The sequence below is a fragment of the Schistocerca gregaria genome, chromosome 6 (genome assembly GCF_023897955.1).
Source record: "Schistocerca gregaria isolate iqSchGreg1 chromosome 6, iqSchGreg1.2, whole genome shotgun sequence".
Classification (NCBI taxonomy): domain Eukaryota; kingdom Metazoa; phylum Arthropoda; class Insecta; order Orthoptera; family Acrididae; genus Schistocerca; species Schistocerca gregaria.
In genome coordinates, this window is record NC_064925.1 from 562,221,113 (window position 1) to 562,243,707 (window position 22,595).

Genomic DNA, 22,595 nt, shown 5'->3' on the forward strand with positions numbered 1-22,595 from the left:
CAGTGTACATGGCTATAACATTAGGAGAAAGGATGATCTTCACTACTCAAGGTTAAATCTAATTTTGGCTCAGAAGGGGATAATTTATGCTGCCACAAAAGTCTTTGATCACTTACCAAATAGCATCAGAAGTCTGACAGATAGCCATATAGCATTTAAAAGGAAATTAAAAGAATTTCTTAATGGCAACTCCTTCTACTCATTAGATGAATTTTTGGGTATAACAAGTGGGTAATTTCCCCAACCCCCACAAAAATTAAAAACATTAAGTGTCATGTAATATTTTGTGTAATGTAATATCTTGTATAGACACCTTTTATTAACCTGACACATTCCACATCATTACGAAGTGTCGTATTCACGATCTACGGAACAAATACTAATGTAACCTAATGTCTGATCTTGGCTGAGGCAGAGCAGACCAACCCGCGTCCCGACATGGCGTCTTGCGAGCGCCAGGCCAAGTGCCCTGTAAAAGCAGGCGCTGGACGCACCCGATGATACAGGAGGTAGTGCAGAGTGTGGCGGCGACTGGCCGACTGTGGCGGTGTCGACGTCCACGGGAGAGGAGACCTGCGGCAGCGGCGTCGTGGGTGGGCAGGCGCGAGGCTGCGGTGAGGCGGCCGGAAGAAATCTCCAACAGTTTGATCTACGGCAGAATCGCCGAACTGGCGGAGTCGTAGCCGATTCCGGAGGCGCTGATGCGTGCCTGCGCTGCCGCGAGTGGTATACTGCACTCTGCCAGCTGATCTGAGAACAACGCCGTATTGCCATAAATGTCCCTTGTTGTACACTCGACTTTGAACTCTCATGTTGGGATGGAACTTCGTGGTGAAATCTGAAGGTGGAGCAGAGCGGTAAGGACGAAGAAAATGAAACGAGGTTCGATGGCGCATCCCGTGCGAATGTTCTGCCGGCGAAATGTTAGGAGCGGGCAAAGTACGATATCAACTCAGGAACATCAGTAACGCCTCTCCATGTGAATGTGAAGCTTGTAACCTAACAACAGTTAAAAATAATATAATAACCTCCCAACAGTAAAAAATATAATTATATCATTCATTCACATTCAGCGTAACCTCCCAGTATATAAAAAATATAGCATGTAAAGCATTCACACTCATTGTAATCTACCAACAGATAAATTCCGTAACCTACCAATAATAAAATGACTAATCTCTCAATTAAAAAATCTGATTCATATACAACATTTCACTAATTGACTGACTGTGAATCTAAATTGGTAAATTTGGACGTCAGCAGTGCTGCGTTATGGCCCTGAAAGACCATACTGCATATATAGAAAATTCTTACCTCAATAAGGTCGCCGGATAACGCGTATATATCCGCTCCTATAAGAAATTTTTCTGGCACAGCCCAGTGCAATGCTGGCCGATAGATTTGTCATGTATAAAAAGAAACAATAGATTTTTCTTTACAATAATCGGGATGACCATTGACTGGAGAAATTAGTAAATTCTTTAAATTGAGATAAATGATTGTCAAAAGTTAATTTTTATAAGAAGGATTATTATTAAGAGATTTTTTTAAAAACATTTACATGGGACTTGATATAACAGTACTAAATATGCTGTAGCCTGCTTTTACCTTATACTACATCGCTGAGGCACCACCATTGCTCCCCACGACCGGGCCAACCAGGCTGCTAGCTACAACTTACTGCTACTGCCACACAGTTCCTACTGCAGCCAACACTGCTTTCTGGTCCGAGGTTCTCTTATACCTTACATATCGCAGGCAGTGCGTGAGCAATACATCGAAATGACATCTGTTCGAGTGCGCTAGCAATAAATTCCTTAGTCATGTACCTCTTACAAGCCCCATGTTCTGAGATCTGCATCTTGAACATCCGAACGCAACGTTCGGCCTCGCCGTTGGACTGTGGCGACGATGGTGCTGTCATGACATGCTGCATTCCATTGTGTTTGCAAGATTGAGCGAATTCTTTGGAAGACAAGGAAGTCCGTTGCCAGGAACAAGTGTTTGTGGCCAGCATTCGAGAGAAAATACAGAAGCGAGCGCCTCGGTAGTGCTGGCGGCATTCGTCGAATGCATTGGGATAACGAAGGGTAATTGCTGTAGGCAGCGACGATAATTAACCGACATGTTTGCCAAAAGTGGCCAGCAGAGTCTACATGGAGGCGTTGTTACAGAGTATCAGAATGAGGCCAGTAGAAAAGTTCCTGGCGCGGAGCGACCTGAGTTCCTGCGCAAGCACGACGTTGTACCGTCACACGTTCTATTTGCATATCTAACCCAAGCCTCGCACGAAGTTGGCGCCACATGGTTACTGCGAACTCTTCCCCAATGACCTCTATGTAGATGACGTAACAACTGCTGTTGCAGCGAGGCGGGGATTAACGCCCTTGTCTGTTCGTTAGGCGTGCGATGCAGAATCACACCATTCGGAAGAGAAAACTGTTGCTCCGTGGCTTGTGCGATCCGCCGAGAATCAATAGGAAAATAATCCAGTGCTTGCGGATCAGAAGAACTAATATATAAACGAGAAGCTTCCTATGTACGGAATACTGCATCTGTGCCGATATGCAAACGAGACAATTTGTCGTGTTTGCATGTTGTGCTGTCGGGCGATACAGAATTTCATACTGGTAATTTGACAGTAATAGCGACCAACATAGAAGCTTTTGCGCCGTGCGGTCGGGAATTTAATTCGACGAATGAAAAAGTGCAATCAGATGGTTATATTCCGTGACGAGAAATAATTTTCCGCCATGCAGGTAATGATGAAATTTAGTGACACCATTATAGCCAGGGCTTCCTTCTCCAATAGATTATAATTAAACTGAGCACTGTTCAAAGTTCTGCGAGAACATGCAACAGGGCAATCTGTTTTGCAAATTTTCGTCGAATTAGGAATGAACTTTATATAGTAAGTAAATTCTTAGGAGATTGCCATTGCTGATTTGCTTTCAAATGTTTCGTCGAAGGATGGGCTCTATTGGTGTCGATGATATGTCCTAAATATTCACTCGTTGTGTTGAAAAAAAAAAATTCTGAAGCTGCATTTGAGGCCAACCTAGTTAAAATTCCAAAAAGACAGTCCAAATTTTTAAGACGTTGTTCCGGTGTTTGTTTTGAGAAAATACCCTCTCGTTCCGTGTTGTAAAATTGCTTGTAAATGTAGTACAGCTGGCAACAGCCAGCGCAAATACACTGGCCGGGAGGCGCAGTGCAGCACTGTGCAGTCGTCTCCACACCACGTACTCCACATCTGCAGAGCGTCTCCCCTGATTTCTGTGCCCTCCTGGCACTCATCCCAGACACTAGAACAATACTTTCAAACTGATAGCGTAGTTGATTTATGTAAAATGATGTATGTGTTTGAGAATTAACAATGAATGGACGAACTGCACAGTTACCTATCTACATTCACAATGATACTCGCAAAGCAGAGAAGGGGCGGTTTAGCTATGTTACTGAAATTGGGGAAACATGCTGTCGTATCATTGGTCGGTGTTGCTAAACTTGTTCGCGTTATCAGCTGTGATGCTTATTATTGCAGTACATGGACGGTGTCTTCTCCATCCCATCCGTCCACTGGTGCGCTGTTTGTTGCCACATAATGATTGACTGACATCGCTTGTTTGTGTTGGAGAAAGAGTTTTGGAGGAGGGGCAACACCTTCTGGGGACGGCTCCCACCGAAACAGTGATCACGTACATGACTGCAATGTGAGGAATTAGTCGAAACGGAACGCAGAGCCATCAGCTATTCCGTCAGTGTGACAGATGAGTCTAAATGTGGAGGCCGTCAATCATCTTCGGACTGCCGTTGGGAAACTCTCCACAATGCCACCAAACTCTTCTAGTTTCCTTAAGTTGTAACAGTCTTTTATTTAAAATCATCCAGTGTGTGTGCTGTGTTATGGTACCAGCAGTAACAGCATGACCTATACCATGTGACATCTAGTGTTCTGTGAGAAGCAATGGATCAGAACGTGTTAACGTCAGTTTAGAACCTCACACAGACCTCGAAGTCGTGGCGGAAAAAACACAATGTATGGCACTGTACAAAGTATGTTACAGAAAGAAAGAAAAATCGTTTCAGACAACGATACAGGGTCACAGGGAGTTTGTGGTATGCGACCATCCTCCTGCAGTACATGTGATGAAACTTTAAACTGGTCTGTGCAATTTGCTCGATGCCTGCACGCAGATGGTATTTGTTTTCGATATACTGGAGGAGAGAAGTGTGGTAAAAATCTTATCGAGTTCTCTATCGGATGATGTTACACGCTATAATTCGGAGCCCTCTAGCGGCAGAGGGTTGCAACTTCCGTCAGTGAAGCGGGAAAGTCGCCCGAGGAATATGCGTGACATGTAATATTCGTTCCTCAACCGACGTTGAGAATATGTTAAAAAATTCAGGGCACTGCTTTGCAGCATGCCCTCATGTGTGAACGTCTTCTATTAATTAATGACACAGTACTGTTTGCTCTCCTGCAGAAGAGCCTCAACAACTTAAAACAGAAAATTTGAAAGTAGTTCTGAAAATCAGTATCAGTGAGACTAAAATCATCTATAAATGAACAATGAAGTCACAGAACCAGTTCATTTTTGCGGATGAGTTTGTTAGTTCTACCTACTATGGATCATATTCATGGTAAATGCTGTAATGTGGAACCTGCCAACTGAACGAAATATGAACTACACCGACAAAATTTCAAAAATTGTTGAGGGATATTTTCTGAGTATTTCGGCACCAACTCTTGGTTTCGTTGTAGAGTAATCGCATTTCGTTTCATATATTACCCCACTTTAATTTTGTACCTGTACTGCAATCAAAGAATCCGCACAGCAGTGCAAATGTCTACGGCATGCGCTGTGTGTCTGGTTTAGAAGCCAAATTGATCCATTAACTCGCGGTACTTCCTTTCAACAGTAATGACCACTTTACTTTTCGCTCTCAAACTTGAATTCAGTACTACTCGTTTCCAACTCCGATTTGTTTTTCTCGGCAGTGCTAGTTGGATGTTAAAAGTGGCACTCAGTAGTATGGGTAGTTTTGCCGATGAAGAGTTGGCCGATATACGCCTCGTTTTTTAGTTCACTGACTGCAACAGAAGAGCAGCACAAACACGCTGTGCTGGCCCTTTCCCTCAGCGACGATAACTACGTCACAGTAATCTGGCAGTTGAGGGTTGTGTTATTCACTGTCTGTTCGCAGAGGAAGACTGCACTCTAGTTCCTTCTCTAGATTGTCGCACAGATGACAAAACGGTAGATATCGAAATAAATGAAGGAGGGACAGAAAAACAATTAAAATCGCTCAAAAGAGGAAAGGCCGCTGGACCTGATGGGATACCAGTTCGATTTTGCACAGAGTATGTGTAGGAACTTACCCCCCCTTCTTGCAGCGGGGTACCGTAGGTCTCTAGAAAAGCGTAGCTTTCCATAGGATTGGAAAAGGGCACAGGTCATCCCCATTTTCAAGAAGGGACGTCGAACAGATGTGCAGAACTATACACCTATATCTCTAACGTCGATCAGTTGTCGAATTTTGGAACACGTATTATGTTCGAGTATAATGACTTTTCTGGAGACTAGAAATCTACTCTAAAGGAATCAGCATGGGTTTCGAAAAAGACGATCGTATGAAACCCAGCTCGCGCTATTCGTCCACGAGACTCAGAGGGCCACAGACACGGGTTCCCAGGTATATGCCGTGTTTCTTGACTTTGAAACGTCCCCTTAGAAAAATTGTGCAAGATTGTGCTTAAACTGACACACAATATTTTTAGCGCAACGCAATCTGACTTTCAAAAATCCCTACAAAAGAATGGCCCTGACTAACATTAACCTATACATTTCACAAATCGCTTACCTCACATAAATCTTTGTTACTCGAACTACTGCAATACAGCGAGCGCCACTACTGCCGGCTAAATAAAAGATTCAAACTACTGAAGGCACTAACTACTGACAGGCATAGTTAGCAAATGAAAGATTTTGATAGAGAACAAACAATATATTTACCTTAATAGTCATAATATATATAGCAGTTCATGACATCCAGTCTTACAAATTACAAAACTCCGCCATCTCTCTCCCCACGTCCACCACTGCTGGCGGCTCACCTCCAACTGCGCATCCAGCTGCCGCTGCCCAACACTACAATTGCAGACAACAATGCAAACCAGCCACAGACTGCACACGGCACAGCCAGTGATTTTCTTACAGAGCGCTACGTGGCGGCGGCGCTACCAATAAAAAAACATAAACAGCATACTTACAACTTCCGCAAGGCGTTTGATACAGTTCCCCACAGCCGTTTAATAAACAAAGTAAGAGCATATGGACTATTGGACCACTTGTAGGATTGGATTGAAGAGTTCCTAGATAACAGAACGCGGCATGTCATTCTCAATCGAGAGAAGTCTTCCGAAGTAAGTGTGATTTCAGGTGTGCCGCAGGGGAATGTCGTAGCACCGTTGTTATTCACAATACATATAAATGACCCTGTGGATAACAACGGAAGTTCAATGAGACTTTTTGCGGCTGATGCTGTAGTATATCGAGAGGTTGTAACAAAGGAAAGTTGTACTGAAATGCAGGAGGATCTGCAAGGAATTGACTCGTGGTGCAGGGAATGGCAATTGAATCTCAATGTAGACAATTGTAATGTGCTGCCAATACATAGAAAGAAAGATTCTTTATCATTTAGCTACAATATACCAGGTCAGCAACTGGATGCAGTTAATTCCATAAATTATCTGGGAGTGGTCATTAAGTGTGATTTAAAATGGAAGGACCATATAAAATTAATCGTTGGTAAAGCAGATGCCAGACAGATTTATTGGAAGAATCGTAAGGAAATGCAGTCCGAAAACAAAGGAAGTAGGTTACAGTACACTTGTTCGCCCATTGCTTGAATACTGCTCAGCAGTGTGGGATCCGTACCAGACTGGGTTGATAGAAGAGATAAAGCAGATCCAACGAAGAGCGGCGCGCTTCTTTACAGGATCATTTAGTAATCGCGAAAGCGTTACGGAGATGATAGATAGACTCCAGTGGAAGACTCTGCAGGAGAGACGCTCAGTAGCTCGGTACGCGCTTTTGTTGAAGTTTCGAGAACATACCTTCACCGAGGAGTCAAGCAGGATATTCCTCCCTCCTACGTATATCTCGCGAAGTGACCATGAGGATAAAATCAGACAGATTACAGCCCACGCGGAGGCATACCTCAATCTTCCTTTCCGCGAACAATAAGAGACTGGAATAGAAGGGAGAACCGATCGAGGTACTCAGGTTACCCTCCGCTACACACCGTAAGGTGGCTTGCGGAGTATGGATGTAGATGTAGATGAATATGTTTCAGTCAATGTTACAGGCTTTTTAACAGTTATGAAGTTAGTGTTTTCAAAAACAAAAGTAACTCGGATGGCAAACCAAATGCATCGCAATTACACAATTATTTTGTACTGACTCACTGGACACCAAGGGCTCCTCGCACCGAATTACATAGAAAATATTTTTGATCAAGCTACAAAATTGTGTTAGCGTGAAACGGACTAAGATGGAACCTCTGATCTACTCTTATTGCACTAGAATATTTCATAACAATGACTACGATGAGTTTACACTTAAATTTATTATTCATAGTCTTATTTGTAATGTGCTAATTTTCATAGTATATATAATTTTTATGAAAACCTTGTTAATTATAAATATGATTAAGTGAACTTTTTAATGCAATATGCAAAGTAAATTGCTAGTGAGCTAATCGGCAGTGCTGACACCACCCATTAGCGAGACTGACATCACGACTTTCCAATAAAGTACTTTGATTTATCTGAAACCAATCAACTTACGAGATTATTAACACTGAAGTTCATGAAACCACGTTTTACATCGCAGATCTTGCTCTGTACTTATTAGATTTCGACCTTTTGCAGTATACTTTTGTGGACTGGATTTTTATGCACAAAATAACATACTCACTGATTAGCTATTAATTAAGATTTTTGCATAATTTACCATAATTTTCAATATGGTGCTTGTAGTCAAGGTACCTTTTCACAAACTATTCCAATTTTGCTAACCCACAACGTATTTCGTAAAACAAATTACTATTAATACTTGTAATACATCCCTAGTGGCAAAATATTAGCTAAAACGGTAACACTCAGCACAGAAAACTAGCGGAAATAATTAGACACCATTCCACAAATAGCACAAAACAACGGGTACAATAGTAATCTACTCACAAAGTTAAACAAAAAAATTTAAACAACAAGTACAGTCAGTAAACATGAAAATACTCAGCCAAAAACAACAGCACAACAAAGCACCTCACAAACACACACACAGCAGCAGAACCACAACGACACAAAGAATACATGAAAACAAAACAGCAGATTTAAGACGGTACACAGTGACCTACAAGCACAAATTCAAACATAAAATAACAAACATTTTCCAAAGACAAGGCAATAAGCTAGTGTTCAAAATAGAGAATTCGGTCCAAAAGTAGGTTCCAAAAATAACAAAAGACACAGAAATCTACCAGGAACCAGCAATATGCCAAATACAATGCAATACGTGTGTTGGAAGACATGTAGGACAAACCAGCACAATATTCGACACCCAGTGCAAAGAACATATTAGAGCATACAAACATGGGACAAGCCACTCAACTTTTGCAGAACATTTAAGAGATAACAGTAACAAACATACTGCAAGAGAGAAAGATATGAAGACAGAATAAATAACTTTCTTACAAGAAAATTACCACATATTCAAAACATATTCTGAAAGGAATATACTACTAAATGACTAAGTGAACACGACTAACTACTCACTTTGTACACTGATTGATTATATAACAAACAGCACTACCAAAACCTAAACATAAATCCCATTTCTTTTGCAAGAATATAAATGCATGACATAAATAAATAATTAAATAAATTTTGCAAAAACAGACATAATGGGCTTATGGGATAACATCAGTCAGTGATTTTATAATGTTACTTAAAATCCGTCTTGATTGCAAATTTTTTTTTATTCATATGACCGGTTCCGGTTCATTCAGAACTATCTTCAGATCTGTAAAAATAATGATACTAATTTACTATTTCACGGAGGCAAATATTTTTCATCCCATCTAATCAACATCAAATGTACCAGAACGTAGCTGATATTTCAGTTACAGGAGTAACCCGTCCAAATCCAGCAATTTTCACATGCTACGTCACATAAAATTAGTTGGCAGAGTGCACGTCATTTATATTAATTATAACACTATTACCCACAGGTGGCGTCTGGTACATTTGTTACATTACATTTACACATACTGTATTCAGTAGATCTTTTTTTATATTAAAAATACTTAATTAAAATGCATAGATGTCAAGGTTAAAATCTGTACTTATCAGAATTAAAAAACAGTAAAATTATCTTTTTTATACGATCTAAAAAACATAGGGCGATTTATATATCTATGGTGCTGGTGTGAACTAGTTTTCCTCTACGGTCTGCTTCCGTGGTTTCCGCTATGTCGGTGTTGTGCCGCGGTCCGCTCAGTCGTCTGATGTCCATCGCCGCGGGCAAGAGGGCCGCACAGGAGGACCCCGTCAACGACGCCAGGCACTGCACGCGTCTTCCGGCTTCTCCACCGCTCACCATCTCTCATCCTTCGGCCCGGATCTCCACACGCAACAGTTGTCATCTTAGTAGGTCGTCATAAATGCTAAAATAGGCGTTATGATTGAATTCGCTTTGCTCGTTGAGGATTAAATCCGGATCTTTATTTTTGTGGGTGTATGTTTCAATTTCTTCCAAAATGTTAAGAAACCGTCCCTTATGAGCTCTGTGCAGGATGTCTAAATTGTCTTCAATGTTCGTGACTGAGTGCTTTGTCGCAGACATATGCGCCCCAAAAGCTGTTTTGTTTTGAGAGTAGGTGTGCTCCCTGAATCTGGTTTCCTACCAGTCTGCCCTATATATTGTTTACAGCAGTCATTACATTTGATCTTATATACACCTGAATCCTGATATTTATTCCTACTATTACATATTCTATGCCGGAGCTACAATTTTAACGTGTTATTTGTTCGGAACCCTATTATACCGTCGGATTTACGAAAGCATCTTTCAATTTTAACTGTAATTCTTCCATTGTGAGAGCTACATATTTTTTCTTGTTGTTCCTCTTAAGTGCTACTTGACTTCCTTCTATTTGTTCCATTTGCCTCTTCTTTATCTTCCAATAAATATTCACCACCTGCTTACACGTATATCCGTTCGCTACGGCCACTTGTTTTAAAATACTTAACTCCTTTTCTACTTCCTGTTGGCTTAGTGGCAATCTTAGTAGCCTGTATACCATCTAAGTAAAATATGACACTATCCATTCCGTTCAACTGCTCTTCCAAGTCCTTTGCTGTCTCTGACAGAATTACAATGTCATCGGCGAACCTCAGAGTTTTTATTTCTTCTTCACGGATTTCAATACCTACTCCGAACTTTTCTTTTGTCTCCTTTATTGCTTACTCAATATACAGATTGAATAACATCGGAGATAGGCTACAACCCTGTCTCACTCCCTTCCCAAGCACTGCTTCCCTTTCATGCCCCTCGACTCTTATAACTGCCATCTGCTTTCTGGGTCTTTTTTTTTTTTGTCATCAGTCTACTGACTGGTTTGATGCTGCCCGCCACGAATTATTTTCCTGTGCTAACCTCTTCATCTCAGAGTATCACTTGCAACCTACGTCCTCAATTATTTGCTTGGCGTATTCCAATCTCTGTCTTCCTCTACAGTTTTTGCCCTCTACAGCTCCCTCTAGTGCCATGGAAGTCATTCCCTCATGTTTTAGCAGATGTCCTATCATCCAGTCCCTTCTCCTTATCAGTGTTTTCCACATATTCCTTTCCTCTCCGATTCTGCGTAGAACCTCCTCATTCCTTACCTTACCAGTCCACCTAATTTTCAACATTCGTCTATAGCACCACATCTCAAATGCTTCGATTCTCTTCTCTTCCGGTTTTCCCACAGTCCATGTTTCACTACCATACAATGCTGTACTCCAGACGTACATCCTCAGAAATTTCTTCCTCAAATTAAGGCCGGTATTTGATATTAGTAGACTTCTCTTGGCCAGAAATGCCTTTTTTGCCATAGCGAGTTTGCTTTTGATGTCCTCCTTGCTCCGTCCGTCATTGGTTATTTTACTGCCTAGGTAGCAGAATTCCTTAACTTCATTGACTTCGTGGCCATCAATCCTGATAAGTTTCTCGCTGTTCTCATTTCTACTACTTCTCATTACCTTCGTCTTTCTCCGATTTACTCTCAAACCATACTGTGTACTCATTAGACTGTTCATTCCGATCAGCAAATCATTTCATTCTTCTTCACTTTCACTCAGGATAGCGATGTCATCAGCGAATCGTATCAATGATATTTCACATTGTATTTTAATTCCACTCCTGAACCTCTCTTTTATTTCCATCATTGCTTCCTCGATGTACAGATTGAAGAGTAGGGGCGAAAGGCTACAGCCTTGTCTTACTCCCTTCTTCGTTCTTGATCGTCCACTCTTATTATTCCCTCTTGGTTGTTGTACATATTGTATATGACCCGTCTCTCCCTATAGCTTAACCCTACTTTTTACAGCATCTCGAACAGCTTGCACCATTTTATGTTGTCGAACGCTTTTTCCTGGTCGCCAAATCCTATGAACGTGTCTTGATTTTTCTTTAGCCTTGCTTCCATTATTAGCCGTAACGTCAGAATTGCCTTTGCTTTTCCTAAAGCCAAACTGATCGTCACCTAGCGCATTCTCAATTTTCTTTTCCATTCTTCTGTATATTATTCTTGTAAGCAGCTTAGATGCATGAGCTGTTAAGCTGATTGTGCGGTAATTCTCGCACTTGTCAGCTCTTGCCGTCTTCGAAATTTTGTGGATGTGCTTTTCCGAAAATCAGATGGTACGTCACCAGACTCATATATTCTACACACCAACGTGAATAGTCGTTTTGTTGCCACTTCCCCTCCAAAGCTCTTTTAAACTCCGATTCTAATACTGGATCCCCTATCTCTTCTAAATCGACTCCTGTTTCTTCTTCTATCACATTAGACAAATCTTCTCTCATAGAGGCTTTCAATGTATTCTTTCCACCTATCTGCTCTCTCCTTTGCATTTAACAGTGGAATTCCCGTTGCACTCTTAATGTTACCACCGTTGCTTTTAATGTCACCAATGGTTGTTTTGACTTTCCTGTATGCTGAGTCTGTCCTTCAGACAATCGTATCTTTTTCGATGTCTTCACATTTTCCCTGCAGCCATTTCGTCTTAGCTTCCGTGCACTTCCTATTTATTTCATTCCTCAGCGACTTGTATTTCTGTATTCCTGATTTTCCCGGAAAATGTTTGTACTTCCTCCTTTGATCAATCAACTGAAGTATTTCCTCTGTTACCCATGGTTTCTTCGCAGCTACCTTCTTTGTACCTATGTTTTCCGTCCCAACTTCTGTGATGGCCCTTTTTAGAGACGTCCATTCCTCTTCAACTGTGTTGCCTACTGCGCTATTCCTTATTGCTGCATCTATAGCGTTAGAGAACTTCAAACGTATCTCGTCATTCCTTAGAACTTCCGTATCCCACTTCTTAGCGTGTTGATTCTTCCTGACTAATGTCTTGAACTTCAGCCTACTCTTCATCACTACTATATTGTGATCTGAGTCTATATCTGCTCCTGTGTACGCCTTACAATCCAGTATCTGATTTCGGAATCTCTGTCTGACTATGATGTAATCTAATTGAAATCTTCCCGTATCTCCCGGCCTTTTCCAAGTATACCTCCTCCTCTTGTGATTCTTGAACAGGGAATTCGCTATTACTAGCTGAAACTTGTTACAGAACTCAGTCTTTCTCCTCTTTCATTCCTTGTCCCAAGCCCTTATTCTCCTGTAACATTTTCTTCTACTCCTTCCCCTGCCACTACATTCCAGTCGCCCATGACTATTAGATTTTCGTCCCCCTTTACATACTGCGTTACCCTTTCAATATCCTCATACACTTTCTCTGTCTGTTCATCTTCAGCTTGCGACGTCGGCATGTATACCTGAACTATCGTTGTCGGTGTTGGTCTGCTGTCGATTCTGATTAGAAGAACCCGGTCACTGAACTGTTCACAGTAACAGACCCTCTGCCTTACCTTCCTATTCATAACGAATCCTACACCTGTTATACCATTTTCTGCTTCTGTTGATATTACCCGATACTCATCTGACCAGAAATCCTTGTCTTCCTTCCACTTCACTTCACTGACCCCTACTACATCTAGATTGAGCCTTTGCATTTCCATTTTCAGATTTTCTAGTTTCCCTACCACGTTCAAGCTTCTGACATTCCACGCTCCGACTCGTAGAACATTATCCTTTCGTTGATTATTCAATCTTTTTCTCATAGTAACCTCCCTCTTGGAAGTCCCCTACCGGAGATCCGAATGGGGGATTATTCCGGAATCTTTTGCCAATGGAGAAATCATCGTGACAATTCTTCAACTACGGCCACATGTCCTGTAGATACATGTTACGTATCTTTAATGCAGTGTTTTCCATTGCCTTCTGCATCCTCCTGTTGTTGATCATTGCTGATTCTTCCGCCTTTAGAGGCAATTTCCCACCCCTAGGACAAGAGAGTGCCCTGAACCTTTGTCCGCTCCTCCGCCCTCTTTGACAAGGCGGTTGGCAGAATGAGGGTGACTCCTTATGCCCGAAGTCTTCGGCCGCCAATGCTTTCTGTACAAATTGTAAATAGCCTTTCGCTCTCTGTATTATATCCCTGCCATCTTCAGAATTTGAAAGAGAGTATTCCAATCAACATAGTCAAAAGCTTTCTCTACGTCTACAAATGCTAGAAACGTAGGTTTGCCTTTCCTTAATCTTTGTTCTAAGAAGTCGTAGGTTCAGTATTGCCTCACGTGTTCCAACATTTCTACGGAATCCAAACTAATCTTCCCCGAAGTCGGCTTCTATCAGTTTTCCATTCGTCTGCAAATAATTCGTATTAGTATTATGCAGCTGTGACTTATTAAACTGATAGTTCGGTAATTTTCACATCTGTCAACACCGGCTTTCTTTGGGATTGGGATTATTATATTCTTCTTGAAGTCTGAGGGTATTTCGCCTGTCTCATACATCTTTCTCACCAGATGGTAGAGTTTTGTCAGGGCTGGCTCTCCCCAGGCTGTCAGTAGTTCTAATGGAATGTTGTCTACTCCGGGGGCCTTGTTTCGACTCAGGTCTTTCAGTGCTCTGTCAAACTCTTCACGGAATATCATATCTCCCATTTCATCTTCATCTACATCCTCTTCCATTTCCATAATATTGTTCTCAAGTACATCGCCCTTGTATAGACCCTCTATATATTCCTTCCACCTTTCTGCTTTCCCTTCTTTGCTTAGAACTGGGTATCGATCAAAGCTCTTGATATTCATGCAAGTGGTTCTCCTTTCTCTAAAGGTCTCTTTAATTTTCCTGTAGGCAGTATCTATCTTGCCCCTAATGAGATAAGCCTCTACATCCTTAAATTTGTCCTCTAGCCATCCTTGCTTAGCCATTTTGCACTTCCTGTCGATATCATTTTTGAGACTTTTGTATTCCGTTTTGCCTGCTTCATTTACTGCACTTTTATATTTTCTCCTTTCATCAATTAAATTCAATATTTCTTCTGTTACGCAAGGGTTTCTACTAGCCCTCGTCTTTTTACCTGTTTGATCCTCTACTGCCTTCATTACTTCAGCCCTCAAAGGTAATAGTGTTACAATTAATACAAATGACGTGCACTCTGCCAACCAATTTTATGTGTCGTAGCATGTGAAAATTTCTGGATTTGGACGGGTTACTCCTGTAACTGAAATATCAGGTGCGTTCTGGTACATTTGATGTTGATTAGATAGGATGAAATATATTTGCTTCCGTGAAATAGTAAATTCGAATCATTATTTTTACAGATCTGAAGATGGTTCTGAATGAATCGAAACCGGTCGTATGAATAAAAAAAATTGCAATCAAGGCGGATTTTAAGTAACATAATTAAATAAATATAAAAAATAATATAAAAATTTGCACAAACACGCGCAGCACATACACAAACAAATGACACTATACACACAAAAATGGCAGTTAAACTGCTATACGTTGAAAACATTGACCAAAAGGGAAAGTGCAAACTTTGCATGTTTGCCGACTTAGAGAAAACTGAATGGCCTAAAAATATTGAATCAGTTGCTGATCTGTAAGTACTTTCCTATTTCATTCTAAAAACTTCAAAGAACTGTTTTCAATCGATTACCTGTAAGTGCAAATGAAAAAAAATAATGTAATATTTTAGGACACCCACTTAAGATGCGTTGTGTCTAAGGAGAAACGCATCTGGGTGCTCAAGATAAATAAAAAAAACTTCATGTGCAGTATGCAAAACGCGTTTTTCTTTTGAACTACAGTAACTTACAGCTGCTACGAAAATGGCCAGCACGAGAAACTTGTTATAACCTAGTAATTTTTCAGATGGCTTTACAGTTTCCGAGATCGCAATATATTCACACGCCAGCCTTTAAATAGTCGGACGCCACCTGAAATTTTCAGTCTGGAAGCAGCATCTAAGCGAGATCTCTATAACCTGTGGCTAGTGTGGGTTATGTTGAAATCGATTCTTGAGTTCGCGACCTATATCTACAATGCTGACAACTACCGTGTTAACACAAATACAACTATTCAGTGATCGCACAATGTTCACAGAAATCAATTTATAAATATTTCGCAAGACTTTGGTCATAGAGACAGGGAGGGCTTAAGTTCAATGCAGGTAGGCACTGTCCCAAGTCGAGTTTGGTTTCATTTATTATATTTTAATTTATCCTGTCACGGTCACCTGTAAGTGGCCCAGAAAGGTTGGGGGCGGAGGGGTGGGGGTGAAAACATAGGGAATAATCTTTTGATCAGTTTTCTTAAACACAGGGGTCACACACACACACACACACACACACACACACACACACACACACACACACACACACACACACCGCTAATGATATAAGCAAGTGGATCGGAATATTTGATGATGCCAAGATCGCACGTACTGTTTCCTCTTGGCGCTAATCTACCCATTGTTGCAGCCACCAACCATAATTTAATCATTTAATTGTTATGTAATTAGCGGCAGGTCGGTGAAATACGCACGTAATGAGGACCACAAACATCTGGTTAAGATCCACGTATGTTGTTGTTGTGGTGTTCAGTCCTGAGGCTAGTTTGATGCAGCTCTCCATGCTACTCTATCCTGTGCACGCTTCTTCATCTCCAAATACCTACTGCAACTTACGTCCTTCTGAATCTGCTTACTGTATTCACCTCTTGGTCTCCCTCTACGATTTTTACTTTCCACGCTGCCCTCCAACACTAAATTGGTGATCCCTTGTTGCCTCAGAACATGTCCTACCAACCGGTCCCTTCTTCTGGTCAAGTTGTGCCACAAACTTCTCTTCTCCCCAATTCTATTCAATACCTCCTCATTAGTTATGTGATCTACCCATCTAATCTTCAGCATTCTTCTGTAGCACCACATTTCGAAAGCTTCTATTCTCTTCTTGTCCAAACTATTTACCGTACATGTTTCATTTCCATACATGGCTACACTCCAGTCAAATACTTTCAGAAGAGACTTCCTGACACTTAAATCTATACTCGTTGTTAACAAATTTCTCTTCTTCAGAAACGCTGTCCTTGCCATTGCCAGCCTACGTTTTATATCCTCTCTACTTCGACCATCGTCAGTTATTTTGCTCCCCAAATAGCGAAATTCCTTTACTACTTGAAGTGTCTCATTTCCTAATCTAATTCCCTTAGCATCACCTGACTTAATTAGACTACATTTCATTATCCTCGTTTTGCTTTTGTTGATGTTCATCTTATATCCTCCTTTCAAGACACTATCCATTCCGTTCAACTGCTCTTCCAAGTCCTTAGCTGTCTCTGACAGAATTACAATGTCATCGGCTAACATCAAAGTTTTTATTTCTTCTCCATGGATTATAATATCTACTCCGAATTTTTCTTTTGTTTCCTTATAGTCTACGATAAAACACGTTAATGTGGGCAGCGCTTTCCAGACATTGTCTTAGGCATACAGTAGTCATAAGTGTCAATTAGCACTTCAGCCATGGTGATCTTTCTTTCTGAAGCAGCCTGTTGCATTGGATTTCAATAAATCATGAAAACAGGAATGATCTTTCTACTAAATAACTATCCAATGCGTATTATTAATAATAAATGTATTATTCCTCAGAAACATGAACACAAATTACAGACTTGTGAAAAGACCCCTGTTCACATTACTCTTTAAGAAACCAAACCTCCATCGTTGGGAAAGTAATGTGATACCATCCGCACAAAACAGGCATTGTACTTATTGTAATGTTAAGCTTGAGGAATTGAAGACATAATAGAATGGAGTGAACCTAAATTGATACAGTAACCTAACTCCAAATGCTTATTGATTCGGAACCTCTTCAAGCCTACCCTAGTTTTGTGAATACGAGGAAGTACGTCGGTGTGCGGAGTGGTACAAACGGACGTCCTGACTAACCTCGAACTGTAGAAAATACTGTAGCACAGTATATAAATCGCAACTATCTTATCAGTCATGTTGCACGTCGTTAAAGACTGTTCACAATCATGGCTCTCCCTTAAACGAATGTAATTTATCAGAATAGCATTCTCCACAAGCATACCTCCATACGTCTTAGCACTTCGAGACAATGAACAACGAATGTAATGTCTGACTTCCTTACGAACGAGGAACCTGAGGCCGTTCTCAACTGCCAAAGCACGCCATTGGCTATTGGCCAACTGCCACCCTCTCACCCCCAAGACTAACTTTCTTATGAGGAGGTTAAGCAGTGTTTGTGAAAGTATCCGAATCGATACATACTGAAATACTGAAAATGGTTGGGTCAATATCTTAGAGATGGTTCTCAAATATTATAGTTCTTGGAAAGGGAAATAGATGTTGGAGAAATGAAAGAGCAAATGAACAGTCGTCTTTCTCAGACATCTACATTTAACAGATGCATGTAAGACACACCTGTAACATTTCGTGAAGGAGAGGTGACATACAGTATGAAAGAAAGAAAAATTCCAATTAGGCGGCCGAACCGATGCCCTGGGATCGCCCAACCAACCATTCCACATGATATTCAATGAAGGAATCACTGCGTTACCTCGCTAACAGTAGTAGTCGGAAGTCTGCTAGAACTGATATGACGTTGAAACACGTCACGTCTAGCACACGGGTGGAATTCTTTAGCTTTTCGAGGTTGCTGGGAGGTGATGAATAATTACTAGAACGGGAAGTTGAATGCTGGCTGCTGTTGGGTCTTGTTCAAAAAAGGGCGGTCAGAAAATTGTCTCCAGGCTGGTATTATTTTGTTCAAACGCTGTGCGCCCGGTAACTCTCTCAACTTCTATTTTCAACGAGCTACAGCGTCACTGAATACAAAGATATTATGCGGAAAATGAAGTAATTTATTTAAATTGCTCCATTACTCGGAAAAAGTTTGATTTTGACTCTTATTTGGATGTGGCTTTTCTTGCTTTTTAGTAATTTTGTCTCAGACGTATTTACTAGAACGGGAAGTTGAATGCTGGCTGCTTTTGGGTCTTTATCTAAAGTAATGATATACTGTCAGCGGTTGCATTGGACGCACTCTATCCGATTCGTTATTTGCACTGAGCAATTAGCTGTCCCGCTCATGAATTTTTATAAGACGCGCGCCACTGTCTTTTGCATAAATCAGATAACGGCTGTTGATTTCGCGACCGCATAGACGGATGGAGGGCGCGTCCTGCGGTCTGCCCCTTGTACGCTGCTCGGCGTGTTCATTAGTGCATCTCCGTTCTCAATTTGTGCTCAGCCGAGCAGGACATGACGTGTTCACTGTAAGTACGAAAATTTCTTTATCTAGTAACGTGGGAACTCACACTGATTTACTCTCTGCAAGCATTAAGGCTTCTTGTGTGATGTGGAGTCACGTTCAAAGGCTTCGTTCCCCATTTCGAGACGTCTGATAATGTTTCTTTTGCAGTTCTTGGCTTAATAGATGTAAATCTTATCCTTTGACCCACAGGAGGAGGAACGCTATAAATATATTTGAAGAGGGTACATAAATGTAGGGGAATTAATTTGGCTGAGAACAAACATTAAAAGTTCGCTCGTCCTGCGTAAGTGGATCGTATATATCACAATATTCCAGAGAAGATGAGGCTGACGAGGCGAGTGAAAGCCTAACTGTAAGTAGCAAAGTGCGGTGAGGCGGCGGTGAAGTAATTGGACAAGCACCTTGGTTTAGAGTTCTTCAAATCCTCTTTCGGCCGTACTAGTTCAGAATTTCCGCAGGTTCCTAAAAGCGCGTAATGCACAAAATCCTTTGTAAAAGCCAGCCTCGAAAATTCCCCTCCCCCCACCCCAACTTTCCCAAACTTATCTTAAGATTCATCCCGTCGTCGACGGGAAGATGAAACCATTATTCCTTCGTTACTTTCTTATCGAGTCCAGTCTTGGATTCTGTCTCTGATGACCTGGTTGTCTACATACAAGCAAAGTCCTTACGCATGTAGGCAAGTTAATATACCCGTATTCCACCATCTGAGCCGTAAAAAGATTTTCACAGCGCCTAAGGGAGCATCGTGTAAAGATCTCAAGAATATTTCTATGTTTACTCCCGAAACAGTTTCTCATAATTTTCACTTGATCTTACACCAACTAAATTTACTTGTGCAAGAGCTTACTAATCGGTTAATGCGAATTTATTGACCATGTTCGCGTGATCCTAAAAGTAACAAGAAATTTTCGAAAGACAATTCTTTTTCGAAAAGAATTACCGGTTAGTGAGGAGAGTGGTGCAAGACGTTATCCTTACGAACAACTTATTTCACTCCCTGTACTTACTGCTTACGTGAATTTCAATTGACATATTTAAAACAGTGCAGTCACACACGGCCAAGTACGACACGAAAAGGGTACCACGAAACTTGAATATTCCACAACTTAACTCAAATGAAATAATTTAGAAGTAATTAAACGGTCGCCAGTCAAATTGGACAATAAATGTTCAGCGCATAAACGATAATTAGAGCAGCAATGACTATTTATCTGATTAACTAAGCATGTTAAAATAGAAAGTTCGCACATACGTTTCCAACAACACAACACCGTGCAAAGTAATCATTTGGTATGGGTAATAATCCCTCATCACCAGTTCGCAGGTCGTGGTCGTGCGGTAGCGTTCTCGCTTCCCGCGCCCGGGCTCCCGGGTTCGATTCCCGGCGGGGTCAGAGATTTTCTCTGCCTCGTGATGACTGGCTGTTGTGTAATGTCCTTAGGTTAGTTAGATTTAAGTAGTTCTAAGTTCTAGGTGACTGATGGCAATAGATGTTAAGTCCCATAGTGCTCAGAGCCTTATTACCAAAAAAGTATTGGACGCTGAAAGCCTTTTTTGTTATAGTAAGAGTTACGTAATATCACAGTAACGTTTACTTGTACGCACAGAAGTTTTGGAATTTGCGAGTGGATCTCATTTAGATTGCCAATTTCGACTAATGTAGATCTCACCTTGATGCACAAATCACAGTTAACCTTCTGCTCAATCGCAAAATCCAAGTCAACATAAAACACCAATTCGACAAACACTATAAAATAAAAGGTGCATAATTAATATATTCTTTTACTTGAGTTTTAGTTAGCCAGTACTACTTACAATCAATTAAGTTTACTTTACAGCTCATTTAGATTCAAGAATGAACTTTACCTCTGTTTATTCTTATAGAACAGAACACTTAACTTACTGAGGCATTATTAATAATTACTCTGTTATTCTTTCAGCAAGAAAACAACCTGGCAGTGTTATTCTTTCTTACTAATGTTCTTTTAACTTTCAACAACGACATTCGGATATTTGATAACGGGAAAAGATTTGGACCCTATAAAGACGACACTATCATGGGGCAGTTACTAGATGTCCGCCCCCGGTAGCTGCGTGGTCAGCGCGACAGACTGTCAATCCTAAAGGCCCGGGTTCGATTCCCGGCTGGCTCGGAGATTTTCTCCGCTCAGGGACTGGGTGTTGTGTTGTCCTAATCGTTATCGTTTCATCCCCATCGACGCGCAAGTCGCCGAAGTGGCGACAAATCAAAAGGTTGCACCCGGCGAACGGCCTACCCGAAGGGAGGCCCTAGTCACGCCACATTTATTATAGTCACTAGACGAAGACTGTAAAGTTCTGACATATTGCACTTGTTACTGAACGAGAAATTCACTGAAAGTCACTGTATATACCTCGCATTGTCTGGAAGATGAGCGAAATACAACGATGTTAGAGTTCGTGGTAGATGTTGAGACGATTGTTCGCTCTCGTCTGCAGTGCTCCAGTTGCTCCACTGGACCAGATATGGGCCAGGACCCGCCAGTGTTGGTGCTTCGCAGCTGACAGCCTGGCCCGACTTTCCACGGCACGCGCTGCTCGTGCCTGCGCTCTCCCTTATGTTTCGCACCGCTGTACTTGTGCGGCGCTCCCGGGCTATGTCACACTCTTTGACAAACGTGGAGGAAGCACACTGAATTGCAGATCCAGCTTTCCTTAACGTTATTCCAAAACTTTGCACATATGCCGTGTGACGCTGTTCGCTGGATTTTCATTACAAAGAGGAGGGAAGTCGAAAGCACAACACTAGTTACGGATGACCAACATAACCTGAAGAAAGACTGGCACTCACAGTCGGGTCGCTTGCAAATGGAGGCATTTACGTTCCTTATTCCAACAGCTGCTATATCTCAGCTTTTGATGTCTGCAGTGTCAAACAAGAAACACTTCGAGAATTTAATTAAAGCTAATATAAGAAAGACAATGTCAGTTAAACGTCACTAATGAAATGTAACTATTCGTACTACAGGTCACATAGGGTACTTAATAAAATCTGCTATATAGTTTGTTAGACGCAGATAACGTGATCTCGCGTAAACCAAATCTCTTACTTAACTGTGATTCACCACCGATGTCGTTAAAAATACCAGAAACTTATGCAACGAGAATAATCTACATCTACATCCGTACTCCGCAAGCCACCTGACGGTGTGTGGCGGAGGTCTATCGTATATTTTTAATTTTAATCAGCATAATATACACATATTCGTAATAGTTTACTTTCAGGAAGTTTATTGTTCTTTTCGTTTGTAATATTATAAAATAGAAATCTTGTGGTCATTCGCTTCAGTCCCACCTCATGCTAGTATCTAATGAATTTTTTTTCTACTTACGTCCGCAGTTGGACATTTGAGGGCTTGACAATTTTGTAATAATCATATTTCTTTTGTTTTCGAAAGCATTTTCATGGAAATAAAACGGTGATCTCAGTGGAATATTTTAAAATTGAAACTAAAACAATCTTGATGGCAAGAGAATATTTATTAAAAGTGGCAACCGATTTCGGTCAAATAGCGACCATCTGCAGACCATATGCGCTGAAATATAAGTACAGTGCAGATTTAGAGT